The sequence below is a fragment of the Natator depressus genome, chromosome 4, assembly GCF_965152275.1.
Source record: "Natator depressus isolate rNatDep1 chromosome 4, rNatDep2.hap1, whole genome shotgun sequence".
In the NCBI taxonomy this organism is placed as follows: Eukaryota; Metazoa; Chordata; order Testudines; family Cheloniidae; genus Natator; species Natator depressus.
In genome coordinates this window covers 77,231,370-77,248,729 of record NC_134237.1, presented here as the reverse complement: position 1 = coordinate 77,248,729, position 17,360 = coordinate 77,231,370, and the positions used below count along the sequence as shown (strand labels likewise).

The following is a 17,360-nucleotide window of genomic DNA, read 5'->3' as shown; positions in this document are numbered from 1 at the left end:
AAAATCATTCTCAGGCTAATGGCAGTCTGAAAGGACAAGGCCTTTGCTCCATTGCAGAATGTCATTATTGCATTAGAGCTGAATTGGCTAAACCCTCTGCCAGCTCCAACCAATCCCCAAAGATCACCTTTTTCTAACCTATTTGCTGGAGTGTGGGAGTAAGAGTAGTGGTGTTTTCAGAGGGAAACAAATCACCTATTCCTCCCTCCCAGTTCTTCAGGGGTAGGAAGCTGGTTGACTTTTGTCATCCAGTTCCTTCAGCGGGCCAGCCTGACAGGTTTTTGGAGATGAAACTATATCTCAGCACCATCTTTGATGGCAGGCAGCCTTCCTGTTTCCAGTGGAAATGGAAATGTTCCTCTGGTTCCTACTGCTGTAATTGCACTGACTGTTAAAATTCTGGGACTGAGATACCCCAGAATGCAGTGTACTATCAGGAAATAGTTTACATAACAGTTTTAATGTGATTTCCCAATAGCCTAGTGCACTAGGAGTCCAGTGGCAAATTAGACCAGAAGATTCAGTGGCAAATTAGACCAGGAAGAACTTGTCCTGTCTTGCCATTGCTAATTATATGGGGATGGGAAGTTCACTTTCCCTGCCATAAAATCCTGGATATGGAGGATGTTCAGGAAGGACCTACCAGTTAATCTTCTATGAAGAATGGGGTAAGAAATTCAGCCACTTTCCAGCACTAAGAAGGGCTAGTGGACCAATTCAACACTACCTGAAAAATTTAAGTGGAGGGAGGTAGACACCCACTGCCTTATCTTCTCCATCCAATGAAGCCTGGGCTTTTGAGGAAGATGGATTCTATAAGGAGAAATTTGAGTGGAATGTGGAACCTGTTGGTCCATTTTCCCTTGTTTTCTCATCTCAAAACAGAGACAGAGAAATGAGGCAGGGCTGGTTTTGTCACAAAACTATATTCAACTCAATATATTTTTGCTTTGAGTTTTAGGCTTAACTTGCAACTCAAAGGACCAGATCCTCAGCTGTTGTAAACTGACCAAAGTAATTCCATTACTTCAGTTCATACCAGATGATTATCTGGCCCAAAGGCTGCAAAGCCACATAAGCCATAATTACAAGATTTCATAATCCCCATTAGAACCAAAATGACTCAGTTTCACATAGTTATGTAACCTTAACTGTCTTCTTCCAATACCCCACAGGATGCACCAGTCATTGAGGATTTATCCACATTCGTAGAGAATACTAACTAAAGTAGGAAGACATTTTATGCTGGAGAGGACAGGTGTCATCTCCCATCTTGGCTACTGAAGCAGATGGAGAACCTGTAAAAAGCCATGTGAAAAGCGTCATTGCTTACCATTCATGTGTTGTTTTGTTTAGTCCATCTCTATAATGTGCTATTTTTAAATTACAGTAATGCAATCCCCCCCCAAACATGAACAAAGAACATCCAAACAAAAAACACCCCACCCTCCCTCCTGCCCTCCAGCAGAAACCACGATGTATCGTTTTTGCCACATTAGGCATATTTGTGTAATATAATATTGTTTGTGTTTTTCATACAAGATGCCAAAGGATTTCTCTTCATAGTATAGACTTAACCATTTTGGTATTTAAAAAACAGAAAGCAACGGTGCTATTAAGGCTCAGAAAGTGCCTCCATGTGCCATACTTTATATGGATTTTTAATAACCCTTTGATATTATGGTTCCATAATATGGAAATCCACATTGCTAATATTGCACAAATTCTCAGCTAATAGCATTACAGTTCCAAAGGAGCAATTTTAGCATGTGAATGTGTATAAAGATTAATACACAAAACCCTGATAAATCTCAGCTGGCCCGTTAATGTGATAGTGGGCTCAAAGGAGTCTGAACTCCCTTAGCATGTGAATGACACATTTTCTTCCCCTGCCACTCCTCTTCCCTTTTATTTTATTTTATATTTATAAACTACCATAAAAAAAGGAAATTAAACCATGCAAAAATATGTTAGAAAAACATCAAGGGGCTAATCAAAAGGCATAAGGCACATTTTTCTTATTATACTACAAGCGATTTCAAACAATGCTAAGGATTTGACAAACATAAAATCAAGGAGATATAGAATTAAGGCTCACATTTCTTCTTCAACCCACCTCACTGTGCTTAAAGCTTCTGAAGGGCTGACAAACGTTGTGTGATCTTATATATCATACTCTATGTGCCCTGCAATATCTAGGCAGCACAGGTGGGTTAAAGCATGGACTTTCAGACTTGCTTCTAAATTGTGGTCCTTGTTTTTGTTGGTTTAAGTTAAATTCTTAGTGTTGTTTGAATTAAATCTTTTATAGTTTAATAAGAAAGAATTTAAAAACAAATAATCCTCCTTGTTATGTAAGGTTTGCTTTACAATATCAATACATGATGGCAACTTCTTGTCTCGCTGTCACATCCTGTCATTTAGACAATATTGCAGAAAAGCAATTTTCTGCTTCAAAAGCATTTTATTTTTTAAAAAGTTTGTCTCTGCACAATTTTCAGGTCTACTAGAGCTGCACAACTGTACACAGATGAGAAAGACCCAAAATAGGGCAATTTATTTGATTCCTCCTCTTCAAAACATTTAGCTGAGATTGCATATCCAACAGAGAAAGCTCAACAAGAATATTCAGAAATGACCTGCAGTGACACACATCCTCTTTTTTAAAAAAAATTTGCATTAAACATCACTCCACATTCTTCAGATAATCTAGATCTGTCTTTTGTTTAATGTAACCTTTGACACAAAATTTTCCCAGGATATTAACAGCTAATTTCTATTTTAAAGCAGAAACCCCAAGAACCAGATGGTTAAATACCCAATTATGGAGTTTTTCAGAGGAAGAATAGCTTCATTTTAACTTGTGCATTCATTTGAATCACGTTTCTTCTCGTTACAGAGTAAAGGACAACGTGGATGGGTTAATACATTCTCCCAATGTTCAGTTCCTGATAATTCAGCATTTATCACTGCCTGAAGCTAGTGTGACCTTGTTATCCTCACAGTTCTGCACTAACACAGTAAGGGCATTCCACAATGGAGCAAAAGCCTTGTCCTCTAGGACTGCCTAGAGCCTGAAAATGCTTTTACTGTAGGTGAATCCCTAGGAAACTATTGGAGCTTCACGATTTGGACCTCACTGTGTTTTGCATTAACCTAGGGTGAGATTTAAAAACCTGGGGTAACACTTTCAAAAGCACCTAAGTGACTTAGGAGCCCAGATCCCATTTTCAAAAGTGAAAGTCAGTGGATCTTATGCTCTTACATGCCTAAGTCATTTCTGGAAATGCAAATAAACAGGCCATCTGCCTCCTGAGTGCCCCTGCTTGGTCAGGGTCTCTCCTGCCTTAGAAGGCTACTCCCAGCCCTTCTTAGCTGGAATTTTAGTCACAAATCTGACTCTGCTGGGCCCTACTCATTTCTACCAGTCTCTGCTCTACCTAAGCACCCCTCCACCTCACTGCAGCTTCCCACTGCTCTTCACAGAGGAATCCAAACAAGGTGTGCCTCCTTCATAAACAAGGCTGGCTAGCCCAAGCTCCTCCATTCCTTTGGAGATCAACCACAATGTCACAATGCAACTTAGACGCTTCTGAAAATTTAACCCAGGCCAGTAACATTTTTATACCTCATGAGCTGAACTTTCGGAACAGTTTATTGTTTTAAAAAAAATTAAAACTTGTGGCACATGGCTTCCACCTTCACATGAAACATACACTAATATGGTCAAAACCACCATTAATCTACAGGCTATAAAGAAGAACATAACATACCAATGTGCATCCATCCATACTTTTTATTGGTAGATCACGTATTACCAGTTTGATCTGGAATTCCCTATTTTAATAATGAGAGTACAATTACTAAGGGCTTGTCTACACTTAAAACGCTATAGCGGTACAGCTATGCTGATGTAGCACTTCAATGTAGACACTATGAATACCAATGGGAGGAGTTCTCCCATCAGCGTAAGTAATCCATCTCCTTAAGAGGAAGTAGGTTGACAAAAGAATTCTTCCATCAACCTAGTACTGTCTTAGGGGACTTAGGTTGGCTTAACAGCACTACTCAGAAAAATCCACACCCCTGACCAATGTAGTTAAACTCATCTAATTTTCTAGTGTAGGCCAGGCCTAGTAGGATCAGGAATACCTTTTTCAATGGTTAGAGAGATGAAATATTTTTCTTAACTATGCCCAACATATGTATTTTTAAAGGGGTGTGTGTGTGTGCATGCACAGCCCACATTTAACTCCATTCTAAGGCTAGAGAAATGCAAAAATTGAAACTGTTTTTCTACTTTAAACCCAGGCATTGTGCTAGCAAACTGGTACAGCAAAGATACTGCCTAATTTACAATGGAGGATTTCCCCCTTATAGTGGGAACCCCTTGGTGGCCTAGATGCTGCCATAGCAACTCCTGTGCAAGCACTTTCCAGGCTCCTGATGCTGACGGGGTGCTGAGTGGGATGCTGTGTCTGGCTGATCCTCATCTGCTGGAATGGCCCTTGGAGCTGTGAAGAGCAAAACATGAACTGGAAGCTGCTGAGCATAGGCATGGCTCCTGGCAGCCACAGGACGAGAGGAGTGTGAAGGGCTGTCAAGCGATTAATCGCACTGTTAAACCACAACAGAATACCATTTATTTAAATATTTTTGGAAGTTTTCTACATGTTCAAATATATTGATTTCAATTACAACACAGAATACAAAGTGTACAGTGCTCACTTTATATTTATTTTTGATTACAAGTATTTTCACTGTAAAAAAAAAAAGAAATATTTCTCAATTCACCTAATACAATACTGTAGTGCAATCTCTTTATCATGACAGGTGACCTTACAAATGTAGAATTGTGTACAAAAAACCCCTGCATTCAAAAATAAAACAATGTAAAATTTTAGAGACAGCAAGTCCACTCAGTCCTACTTCAGCCAATCACTCAGACAAACAAGTTTGGTTACAATTTGCAGGAGATAATGCTACCTACTTCTTGGTTACAATGTCACCTGAAAGTGAGAACAGGCATTCACATGACACTGTTGTAGCCGGTGTCGCAAGATATTTACGTACCAGACATGCTAAAGATTAATATGTCCCTTCATGCTTCAACCACCATTCCGGAGGACACGCGTCCATGCAGATGACGGGTTCTGCTCGATAACAATCCAAAGCAGAGCGGACCCGCACATGTTTATTTTCATCATCTGAGTCAGAGGCCACCAGCAGAAGGTTGATTTTCTGTTTTGGTGGTTCGGGTTCTGTAGTTTCTGCATCAGAGTGTTGCTCTTTTAAGACTTCTGAAAGCATGCTCCACACCTCGTCCCTCTCAGATTTTGGACGGCACTTCAGATTCTTAAACCTTGGGTCGAGTGCTGTAGCTATTTTTAGAAATCTCACATTGGTACCTTCTTTGCATTTTGTCAAATCTGCAGTGAAAGTGTTCTTAAAACGAACATGTGCTGGGTCATCATCTGAGACCCCTATAACATGAAATATATGGCAGAATGCAGGTAAAACAGAGCAGGACACATCCAATTATCCCCTAAGGAGTTAAATCAGAAATTTAAATAACATATTTTTTTTTTAACGAGCATCATCAGCATGGAAGCATGTCCTCTGGAATGGTGGCTGAAGAATGAACGGGCATATGAATGTTTAGCATATCTGGCATGTAAATACCTTGAAACGCTGGCTACAAAAGTGCCATGCAAATGCCTGTTTTCACTTTCAGGTGACATTGTAAAGTGGGCAGCATTATCTCCTGCAAATTGAAACCAAACTTATTTGTCTGAGTGATTGGATGAAGTAGGATTGAGTGGACTTGTAGGCTCTAACATTTTACATTGTTTTATTTTTGAATGCAGTTACTTTTTGGACACAATTATACATTTGTAAGTTTAACTTTCATGATAAAGAGACTGCACTACAGTACTTGTAGTAAGTGAATTGGAAAATACTATTTCTTTTATTTTTATGTTACAAATATGTATAATAAAAATAATTGTAAAGTGAGCATGGCACACTTTGTATTCTGTGTTGTAATTGAAAACAATATAGTTGAAAATGTGGAAAACATCCAAAATATGTATATAAATAGTATTCTATTATTGTTTAACAGAGCGATTAATCGTGATTAATTTTTTAATCACTTGATAGCCCTAATTACAGATTATAAATTCCGACAGTTTGGCCTAGAACATCTTAAGAGAACAGTTAGAATGACAGACACAGAATATGAATTAAAAGACAAACCATAAAAAGAAAAAAAGACCTAAAAGCTGGACAGGAAAGAGGAGAAAAATAAATTGTTTTTAAAACTGTTTTTATCTCCAATGACTCAATTGGACTTCATGAATATTTAATTATGGAAGGAACTAACTAATGTAACCCTCCATATGTCCTGCTAGCTACAGCAAACCTTCAGTTCAGCTGTTGGCTGCCAGTCAGTCAGTCACAGGCCACTGACAATTTAAGAATACCGATTCTTGATTCATTTTGTTTTTTAAAAAAAGTAGTGCTGTAGCTGTGGAAATCAAAGCTTAACGGGAATAAAAGCAAGCAAACTGGTGATGCAGAAATCCATCTAGCCTTAAATCTTTTCCTTCTCACAAATTGTATTCAGTTCACCCTTACATTTGCATAATTTTGGTGTGGTTTACTGTTATATAATACACATTACTTTGGGATAACATCATTCATGCCAAAGTATCATGGAAACATTACCCAGCAGAGCTGATTGCAGTTGAGATAGTTTTGATACTAATGTAATTAAGTTTATTTAACAAAAAGTGATGTCCAGATAATCAAGGTTCTAGAACTGCCTTTTTTTCTTCACAGGCCATCCTCGCTATTGTTGCAGCCTTAAGGCTATCATAGCCGTCACCAGTTCTACAGTCTCCCCTACATGGGGAGACTAGGTGGTAGATTTGCAGATCCAACACTCCACTTTTTCCTGCTGGGGCTTGCCTCCACTACACCATAAAAATTCTAGTGTGTACATACAGGCTGTCAGACTCCTGTCTCTGCCCACATGCAATGGAACTGCACTGTATAATTAGAGGAGGGCAGATTTAATCACACTGAAGGGAGTGCATGGAATTTGAACCATTATGGTGATGAAGGCTTCAAGCACAATCACTGCTATTTTAAAATATATATGTGGTGGTGGGGAAATGGCGATTTAAAAAAAGACCTCTCCTAGACCAGCCTAATTGAGGATGCAGCAGCCACAACGATAAAAACTACCGATAAAACAAAATACCAAGATTTGAAACAGCAGAAGGCACTCTAGAACTTGTCAGAACCACCATTGTGACTTAAGTGTGAATGGAGCTTCTGTAGCTTTCTGTAGCTACCTGTCCTGTAATACGTAGGACAGTGCCACTTCAGGTCTGCCTTGGATCTTGCAAGACCAACAGGACCCAAATAAGGAGTTGCAAATTTACTTTGGTCCTCAACTATCAACACACAAGACGATTAAGATACATGATTGTATCAATATGCAATGACAAAGCATCTTTTTGACAAACACTACGAAGACAGGTGCCTTAGAAATGTTTATAGATAAAAAATATCAATATTAGAGATAGGCTGAAAAAAACTGCCCACCTGAACCACCTTGAAGTTCAGAATGTTTGAAATCCACATGTGAAATTTGCAGCTTGAGCTCATTCCTAATCATCATGCAAGAAGAAAACATCTTCAACACATACTGATGAACTTTCATGATGTTAAGAAATGAATATCATCAGGTTGCATTACAATTTGATTATTTATTCCTGAAGACAAATTCAGAAGTCTGGCAGGCAAATCCCCCCAAAAGACACTGTGAAGCTTACATTCTGCTAAGTTTTGCATTAGACTGCTTTGCTTTAGACTAAAAACTTAAAGCAGAACTATCTTTGACATTTCTGAATCTTTTTCTCTTATTCTCTTATTTAAAACTGTCTGAGAAAGAAATAGTCCTGAATTGTGAAATTCAGATCTGATTGTTGGAATAGACCTTTTACCCGATGTGACTTTGCCTCCCATTCACCTACCCTTGGGGCAATATAAGAACAGCCATACTGAGTGAGACCAATGGTCCATCCAGACCAGTATCCTGTATTCTGACAGTGGCCAATGCCAGATGTTTCAGAGGGGATGAACAGAACAGGTAATCATCAAGTGATCCATTCCCTGTCACCCATTCCCACCTTCTGGCAAACAGAGGCTAGGGAAACCTATCCCTAAGTAATTAAAATTAAACTAAACCGCATGCATATTATGTGATTAGAATGGCAAAAATGGAAAGCAACTTAAAATGGGAAAAAAATTGTTCCACATTAACCATGAAACAGACATTTTAGGTAGTATAGTATAAAATATTTTATTGAAACACCACCCAGAAACTGAGGCAAAACTACAAGAGTATACACAAGCTTATCTTGACCTGGATGCTTTAGACAGCTACTTCTCTCCTTGAAGCACTGCCACATGGTCAGCTGTTTTTTTTTTTTTAATGCTGTTGTTTAAAAGCTTTCAGTGTAACTTCATAGAGTAGAATATGTTTAATTATAGAAAGATTTGAATAAAACTCATTTTTGAGCTTCCTGTATAATTAGACAAAGCAACTTATCAAAGTTCTCTCCAAACAAGAGACTTATTTTGTATGATTTCCATAGCTGCATCTCATTTTTCGAAGCATGTGTCTAATAGAGACAAGCCAATACATTGAAATGATTAATTTATTTAATGGTTTTCACTTTTGAATGTTCTTGAATTAGCTAAGAACCAATTGTGAAATTCTTGAATGTATTTGTTATTCAAAATTATTCATGGATTTCTTCTGTGAAGTGTTCTTGCTCTGAATATTATTCACAAATACCTCATGGTGAATGTCCTGTATTCTCTATTGGTTAGCCATGTAATTTACCAGGTATTTTTTCAGTTCCTTTATTGGATGACTTACATAATTAATCAAATGTCATTTTTTTAATTCAATACATAATTTTAATTCACTTTCAGAGAATGTTCTAGGTTGGAAACTTGAAAATATTCTTTTCAGGTGTGTACACTGGAACAGCTCAAATGTTTGCACAGAATGAGCCTAAAAAAGTCCTGAAAACAATTAATCAAAATTTGCTTTCTAATGTAAACAAATATTAGTGCAAAAATTTCCCTTCTATTTAGTAGGCTTAGTTTCTAATAGGACCACATGGATCACAATGATTTCCTGCATCTTTTTATTGTACTTATTATATTTACTGATTGTATTTGGTATGTTTCTTGCATTATTCCTCCTGTTTTCTCTACCATTTAACAGTTTTCACAATTATTTATTCAAAAATGAAATAACATTATACATTCATTTCCAGCAGATTCTCATCAATTCAGAAAACACAAGGAAAACTATTTAGATAAAAAGAAAACTTATAATTCTTCTCTAGCAAAATCCCTTATTTAATCTTAATGGAGAGCAACTATGTTTAGTACTGAAGATGGTTTATGTTACTGGAAGCTAATGTAGTGAGCACCATCAATCAATATTTGTACCAAACTGCATGGACGTGTCCTCATTAAGATTAATCCTCCATGTGTAGTTTGGAGCAATTGGCTTCAAAGGGTAAACTTGTCTTTAAAGCTTTCTGTGTAGAACTGCCACTAGATTTTGCAAATCTTTTGAAGAATAGTCTTGGACTTTTTTAAAAAAATAAAATATAATCAGTGAAAGGTTAACACCATTCTGCTGCAATAAATTGAGACCAGCAATTGGCTCCCCATCCTTAATAACTTGTTCCACATTCAGGCAGGAAGTTTTGTTTGTTTTGTTTTGTTTTTTTTTAAAAGGCCCATGAACTCTCCAGAATGCCTATGATACTAGTGCCAAATTAGTTATACAAACAAAACTTTAAATATGTGTGAAAATTCAAAGGAAACAGTGTGCAACAGATCACAGAACCATCTGCCAGATCAGACTGAGATACATGACTGAGACAAACAAACTGAAAATGGAAAACAAAATAAGATAAATCATCACTGTGCGAAGTCACTCCTTTCTCTTGACAGCTAGATGTTGCCGGTCATTTTCTACTCATCCTATAGGTAAATAACTCTGATTTTTGTGAGTTGCTTGTGCATATTCGGTTTGGAAAGCACCTAGCACATTGTGATAGAGCTGCACAAAATTGTTTCAGCAGTTTATTTGACAAAAAATGCAGTTTTGGTTGACCCCAAACTATTCACGAATGTGTGTTGAGGTCACCAAATAGTTTCAACCAAAGAGAAAAACATCAAAATGTTTCAGATTGTTGAGAAACAAAACATTTTGTTTCAAGTACTGGCATTTGGACAACTACAAAGGAGGACTAGATTCACAAAACAGGCTGGGGAGAGGGAAAAAAGTAGGATTAGGGCTCTCTTTATAACCTTTAATCCAGTGGTTAGCAAACTCACCTGGTTCAACTCCCCCTCTGCCTTAGGAGGAGATGGGATTTGAACATGGGGTTTCCGTCTCTTAAGTGAGTGCCCTATCAACTGGGCTATGGTATAAGACTTTCTCAATCTTTCCCATTGAAGCTGTTCTACTTTTTATAAACAATTAAATAGCCACCAGAGCAGGAATTTGAGCCTGGGTCCCCCTCATCACAGGTGAGAGCCCAAGCTGCCAGGCTATGGAGTCATTCTCATTTTCTTTTCCTGGCCCAGTGACTCTGAATTGTCACTGTGAATGACAATAGTTATTGGGCCAGAGAAAGTGTCATCTCCGCTCCCTACCCCAACCCACCCCAAAGAAAAGCAAACAGGTCAAAATGAAACATTTCATTTCAACACAGTTTTTTTTTAAAAAAATGTTTTTGGTTTGACCCAAAAATGAAGTCTTTTTAAATTTTTCAGAATTGCCACTGAATGGAAAAATCCATTGTTCACCTATCTCTAACTATAGGTACTGCCAGAAATGAACCAACAAACAAATAATAATGCCACTTTAATCCACTCTGATCACACACCAGTTTCTACAAAGCTGCTCTATGACCTATTTTGGGCATTTTATCAAAATAGACCATAGATTCGTAAAGGCATTACCTCAAATAGCAGAAAAAGCAATCACAACTGATCCTATGCTCAACCTATTAGTCTTGCTCTGGAAAGAGCTTTCATAATTTAAATTTCATAAATTTCATAATTTAAAACAATGAGCAATGATTCATGTACCCATTCAGGGGACCTAGTGGTAACAGTTATAGATGCCCAATAAATGGACAAATAAAGAGAGACTGAGGGTCCACAGCTGTGTCAAACGGTTGAAGCATCTGCTAAAGTTTCAATTTTTTTTATTTTAAAGAATGCAACAAACTATGCAAAGAGTTAATAATATGGCTGAATTGTAACTTGCACAGTACAGTCATTACCAAAGCTATACCATTCACTTTTGTTTACATCCTTTACAAAAAGAAGCAAACTATCTGAGCTGATTGCCTGAATAGCTCACAACTCTATCACTGCAGCATCACTTTTTTTAAAAAAAATAAAAAATAAAATGAACCACACTAGAAAATCAAATAATTGATTTTTTTTAAATGGAAGAGCAGTGTTTTCCCAAATTGGTTTTTGTTACTTATCCCTCGTTAATGTGATTTCATTTTCTCCTCCTGCTGACTGCCAAAGGTCTGGCCATGGACCACCCATCTCTGCACCAACCGCTAGACACTCAGACACATTATGGCATCACATACACCCAAGCAGCACTATTTATTTTCTTTGGGGTTGCAGGAGAGTTAGTGATTGTGGAATTTATCCCTATAAGGACCCAAATCACATAGGTACATGCTTAAGAGCTTTCCCGAATAGGGACACTTTCTGTTAATGAATCATACTGTGTCATCCCTCAAATTATACAGAGCTCAGAAGCAGCATAATGTGATGCAGCATAGCAAAATATTACTAGATGCATAGCTACAGAAAATGCATTCGTTCAATTCTATACTTATTCATTCTTTCACTTATTTATCATTGTAAAAATGATCCTCAATCAGAATGTAGGGTCTCCTCTTCTTATTTCCTTAGCCAGTCCAAACAAAGTCATGGGCAGCCTCAGAACCAAGGCTGGGACTAAATTGCCCAAATGTCCACCAATATTACTGCAATGACAGGCACCACTAGTCAACAATTCCTCCTCTGTTGGAATGACTTTTCACTGTTGGTTGATGCTACAATAACTTTCCTATAGCTGCATCTTTTGAGGCTGGTACAGTCCGTTTATAAAATAGCATACTTCAAGGATAGGTATGGCCATTAAAATGTCAATCTGTGCTGACAGTTACCATATAGCAATGAATGAGGTACCGCAGTTATTTCCCTGTAGTCATAATAGGAGTTAATTCAGATGATTGCAGTAATTCAGATAATACTGAATGGTAACTATGGGCAAATGTTTACTTTTTTATGACAACCACTGTAGATTAAATAATTAAAATACTTAAGTTATTTACAGCTTTGGAACACCCCTGCATTTAACACTACTCAACATTTAAAAAAAAAACAGGTTAATTTTTATCGAACAAATCATTTAAAATATTTGTGTATGTTATAATATAAAAATTACTCCTGAGTGACTTTGTCTCTCCACACGTCTGATTTCAATATGAAATATCTTCTTAGACACACTGGGCGTGATTCTATTCTGTGCCTCTTAGAGGTGCAGCATAGAACTCACAGCCAGGGGTGGGAGCTCAAGTGGCTTTAGTGGCCTCTGACACAATTTAAACAGCCCTGAGGGGCACTTTAAGTTACAGTAGCCTTCATGGACTTCCCAGAATCTCTGCAGGAGTGACTGCCGCTGTCCCACCACTTACATGTCTGTTACACCGAAGCTGATGAGGGGTGGTTCAGAAGGTAGCCTGCAGCTGTCTTCCTTAGCTCCTACACTGGGGGTATTCTTTCCCTCCCAGATTTGGGACTTTAAAGGCCATTTTATACTATTCCAAGCTTTTTATCAAGCATTCAGGAACTGGAGCAGGGATGAGAATCATAGAATCATAGAATATCAGGGTTGGAAGGGACCTCAGGAGGTCATCAAGTCCAACCCCCCTGCTCAAAGCAGGACCAATCCCCAACTAAATCATCCCAGCCAGGGCTTTGTCAAGCCTGACCTTAAAAACTTCTAGAGAAGGAGATTCCACCACCTCCCTAGGTAACGCATTCCAATGCTTCACCACCCACCTAGCGAAAAAGTTTTTCCTAATATTCAACCTAAACCTCCCACACTGCAACTTGAGGCCATTACTCCTCATTCTGTCATCTGCTACCACTGAGAAGAGTCTAGATCCATCCTCTTTGGAACCCCCTTTCAGGTAGTTGAAAGCAGCTATCAAATCCCCCCTCATTCTTCTCTTCTGCAGACTAAACAATCCCAGTTCCCTCAGCCTCTCGTCATAAGTCATGCGTTCCAGTTCCCTAATAATTTTTGTTGCCCTCCGCTGGATGCTTTCCAATTTTTCCACATCCTTCTTGTAGTGTGGGGCCCAAAACTGGACACAGTACTCCAGATTTCAGAGTAGCAGCCGTGTTAGTCTGTATTCGCAAAAAGAAAAGGAGTACTTGTGGCACCTTAGAGACCAACAAATGAGGCCTCACCAATGCCGAAGAGAGGGGAATGATCATGGGCCTCCATCTGCTGGCAATGCTCCTACTTATACAACCCAAAATGCCGTTAGCCTTCTTGGCTCATATCCAGCTTCTTGTCCACTGTAACCCCTAGGTCCTTTTCCGCAGAACTGCTGGCTAGCCACTCAGTCCCTAGTCTGTAGCAGTGCATGGGATTCTTCCATCCTAAGTGCAGGACTCTGCACTTGTCCTTCTTGAACCTCATCAGATTTCTTTTGGCCCAATCCTCTAATTTGTCTAGGGCCCTCTGTATCCTATCCCTACCCTCCAGCATATCTACCACTCCTCTCAGTTTAGTGTCATCTGCAAACTTGCTGAGGGTGCAATCCACACCATCCTCCAGATCATTAATGAAGATATTGAACAAAACCGGGCCCCAGGACAGACCCTTGGGGCACTCTGCTTGATACCGGCTGCCAACTAGACATGGAGCCATTAATCACTACCTGTTGAGCCCGATGATCTAGCCAGCTTCCTATCCACCTTATAGTCCATTCATCCAGCCCATACTTCTTTAACTTGCTGGCAAGAATACTGAGTCACCCACTGGGCAGGAAGAGGTTTATATAAGAAAAATATTATCACATGTTGATTACCTCTTACTAGCTATAGCTCAGTACATGTTTTTCAGAAAGAAAGAAATATAGTTAAATAAACCTAGCTATGATTAAAACAGCAAACGTGTCCTGCATATGTTTTGTGTATGGACTCTTTCCCTCATGTTTATCCTAGAAAGAAATGCAGGTCACCACATTTTTTTAAAACAAGTTCCTTTTCATCAAGGAACTGCTTTTCCCTTGTGGTCACTCACCAATATTTACAAGGCAAGGTCACTTTGAATGCCACCAGCAGATGAAAAAACAGGAGGAGGGACTCTTTTAGTCTTCACTGAGCTGGTGGATTCTGCCAAAGTGATAGTCGACATTGACATTACACTAGGGACAGGTTGTCGTAGTCTCACAGCCCTCGCTCTGCTGTGGAAAAACAAAACAAAAATAGAGAAGAAAAAAATATGTACATATTTTTCATATAAAGGTAATGCAAAAGTATTAAAAAACAGACCTTTTGAATATAAATAAAGCTTTAATCTTGGCTTTGAAAACAGTTACCTGAAACCTACTTTAAAAATTAAGATTTAAAAAGACTCCTACAAAACTGATTAACCTCCTGTAAAATTAACCCATCACTTTGAGGGCTTAGTAAGAAGGAAACAGCCATAAACATCCTATGTACCCAGCTAGTGATCAAAGGTAGACAGAAGAGTGAGAATTTTACTGAAAACAGGGAAAGACTCAGATTTGTAGCGAATTTTATATATTATATACACATATAGGGCAAACACCAACCATATTTTATAGCTACATGTGGCCTACGGAGAAGCATAAGAAGGGAAGACTGAAATTATTAATAAGGCATTTTTATTTATTTATTTATTTATTGCATTTTTCTATCATCTATGTGAATTATTACCTATATGCCTGATATGTCCTAAAAGAAAAAACTGTGATGAATAAATAAACAGCTCTAGAAATCTTCAATAGGGTGCTTTACCTTGCAGGGAATATTATCATTGGCTTTTGATACAATTTCTGCTGCAGGGAAAGACTTTCAAAGCTCAGAATGCTGAAGTATTGCCAGGCGCTCAAAGACCCCCTGCTATGCGCGTCAAACTAAGAAATCTCTCTGAACTTGTCGAATTAAAAGTCATCTCTCTCTCTCTCTCTCTGCAACCCCTGCATGAGCTGGGAAGCTCTGTCCTCATTTTTTAAGGCCTTCCATGGTAAACAAATGGAGCCTGGAGCATCTTTATTTTTTTCAGTCACATAATTAAAATTCTTTTAAAAAATATAATTGAAGGCAATGAATTTCAAAAGGAGGTTCTAGTTAATAATGCGACTAAAACAGTTTGAGCAGACCACATAACTTTACCATTCAATTGTGTTTCAAAGCTAAAAGCAAAACAGCTTGTTAAGATCCTGGGTAAGTGTCTTTTTTTTTTTTTGATTGTACATCAAGAGGATGCTCCAAACTTAAACATCTCAGCAGGATTTATGCTTTCTGGAATGTCATAAGACTTAATTACTGAAACTGCAAAGAGGAGTAAACTATTAAAATATGAACAAAGCCACACGAGATCCCCGGTTGCTGCAAATCATTATTTATCTATCCCACACCTAAATTAAAGAACTTTAATTTATGTTTGTGTTTTCTTCGTAATGCTCTTTCATTCATGCACAATGTTGCGTGCAGTCACGACCTTGCAAACAATTTCATATCTAATAGTGCACACAATGTTAACTTACTGTGAGTGTTGCTATTGTAATGATTGGCGGTAATAAAATATTATATGAATTTATCACACATTTCCACTCCCCTCAAAAAAAAAAAGCTCATCTGTAGCATTAATCTGGTAGGGGTGTGCAGAGGTGCAGCACCTACCCATGCTCCTGGAGCATTGGACCTTAGATAGTCACTGCCTCCAGCATCATTGTGGTAGAACAGCTGCTTGCATTCTTGGAGGAAATCCTGTGTGTGTTCTTCAGGATTCAGTGCAACTCAGATGGCTGGTGTGGAGTTGGGAATGGGACCCTCTGGGAAAGGCAGAGCCACTGTAGCAGATACCCAGCCTACTCACTACACTAAGAGACAAACAGGGGAAGGCCCCCCCTCTGCCTCAACAGGGCAGAGAATAACTGAGTTCCTAAGCTATGGGCCTTCATTTTTTAGTAACACTTGGTGATTTGTGACAGCATGTTGAAGTTCTCTATTTATGAATGTTTGTAATAACAGCAAAACCACAAATACATAAACGGGTGAAGAAAGAAAATCATTAGCCAGAACAAGACACAATCCCTTTCTACCATTATGTTCAATGAGCACATTAATCAAACCATGTTATTACTACAGCAAACCAGTCTTTTACTCAATTGTCCTTTGCACAGTGCGAAGGACATTGGGCAAAAGGAACCATGTCAAGGGGACTAGTCTGTATCTGATGCATCTCTTAAATAAAAACAATGTGGCCCAAAATGTATATTACATACCAGAGGTAATAAGAGTTTGCCATATGAGTGAAGGCTCTAATTTCACTGGTTTCACTGGGCCTTCACTGAAAACTTCAGAGAAGTGAGTTGCTTAGACAAAGACTTGAATGAAATATGATTCAAATCCATGAACAATGATCAAAGACTATTTGGCCTGCCCAATTTTCTTCTGTATATTTGTTAATATAAAGTTGATAATAATGAATGTACATGTTATTTAAAAAAATATTTCCTTGCCAAGATCATAATCTGTACCAGTGTTGCTGAAAAGGGAGAGGTGTGCTTGACAGGGATAATTCCCTGGGCCCATATGGCTTTACAGGTCTTGAACTTCCCCTGAAAGCATTGATTATTTCAGGAGTAGACTAGAAGATGCCTAAACCAACATAGACAGCACTTCTAAAATCAGATTTATAAGAGAATTAAAAAATATATCAAACCAACCAAACACTTTAGCTAAGGTAATTCCTTCCTCTGGACCTCCAGTGACTCTTTCTATATTTGTCTTCTAGGCTGTACACAATTTTGGACAAGACTGCCTGGATATTTTGTACAGTACCAGCCGCACTGTTAACATTTACATAAATAAATGTTTACAAAGCACTTAGGAATGTAGCTGGATGAAGAGCTGATTTTTTTTAGTTTGCTAGCAGTTTCAAAAACGATTTT

At 38.3% G+C, this 17,360-nt stretch overlaps 1 protein-coding gene across 19 annotated transcripts in view; it reads right to left on the bottom strand.

Moving 5' to 3' along the window:
• The window catches only part of TENM3 (teneurin transmembrane protein 3), a 1,226,612-nt gene extending 1,212,008 nt beyond the window's left edge, over positions 1–14,604 (bottom strand). For 5 of the 19 annotated variants that reach the window (XM_074951200.1, XM_074951201.1, XM_074951202.1 and 2 more), the window contains exon 1: positions 14,459–14,598. The gene's annotated coding sequence lies outside the window, so the exon portion shown is untranslated. Of the gene's footprint in view, positions 1–14,458 lie in introns of all 19 variants that reach the window. The other 14 variants (XM_074951205.1, XM_074951206.1, XM_074951207.1 and 11 more) reach the window with 5 other exon arrangements.
• Between the last annotated feature and the right edge of the window lie 2,756 nt (positions 14,605–17,360).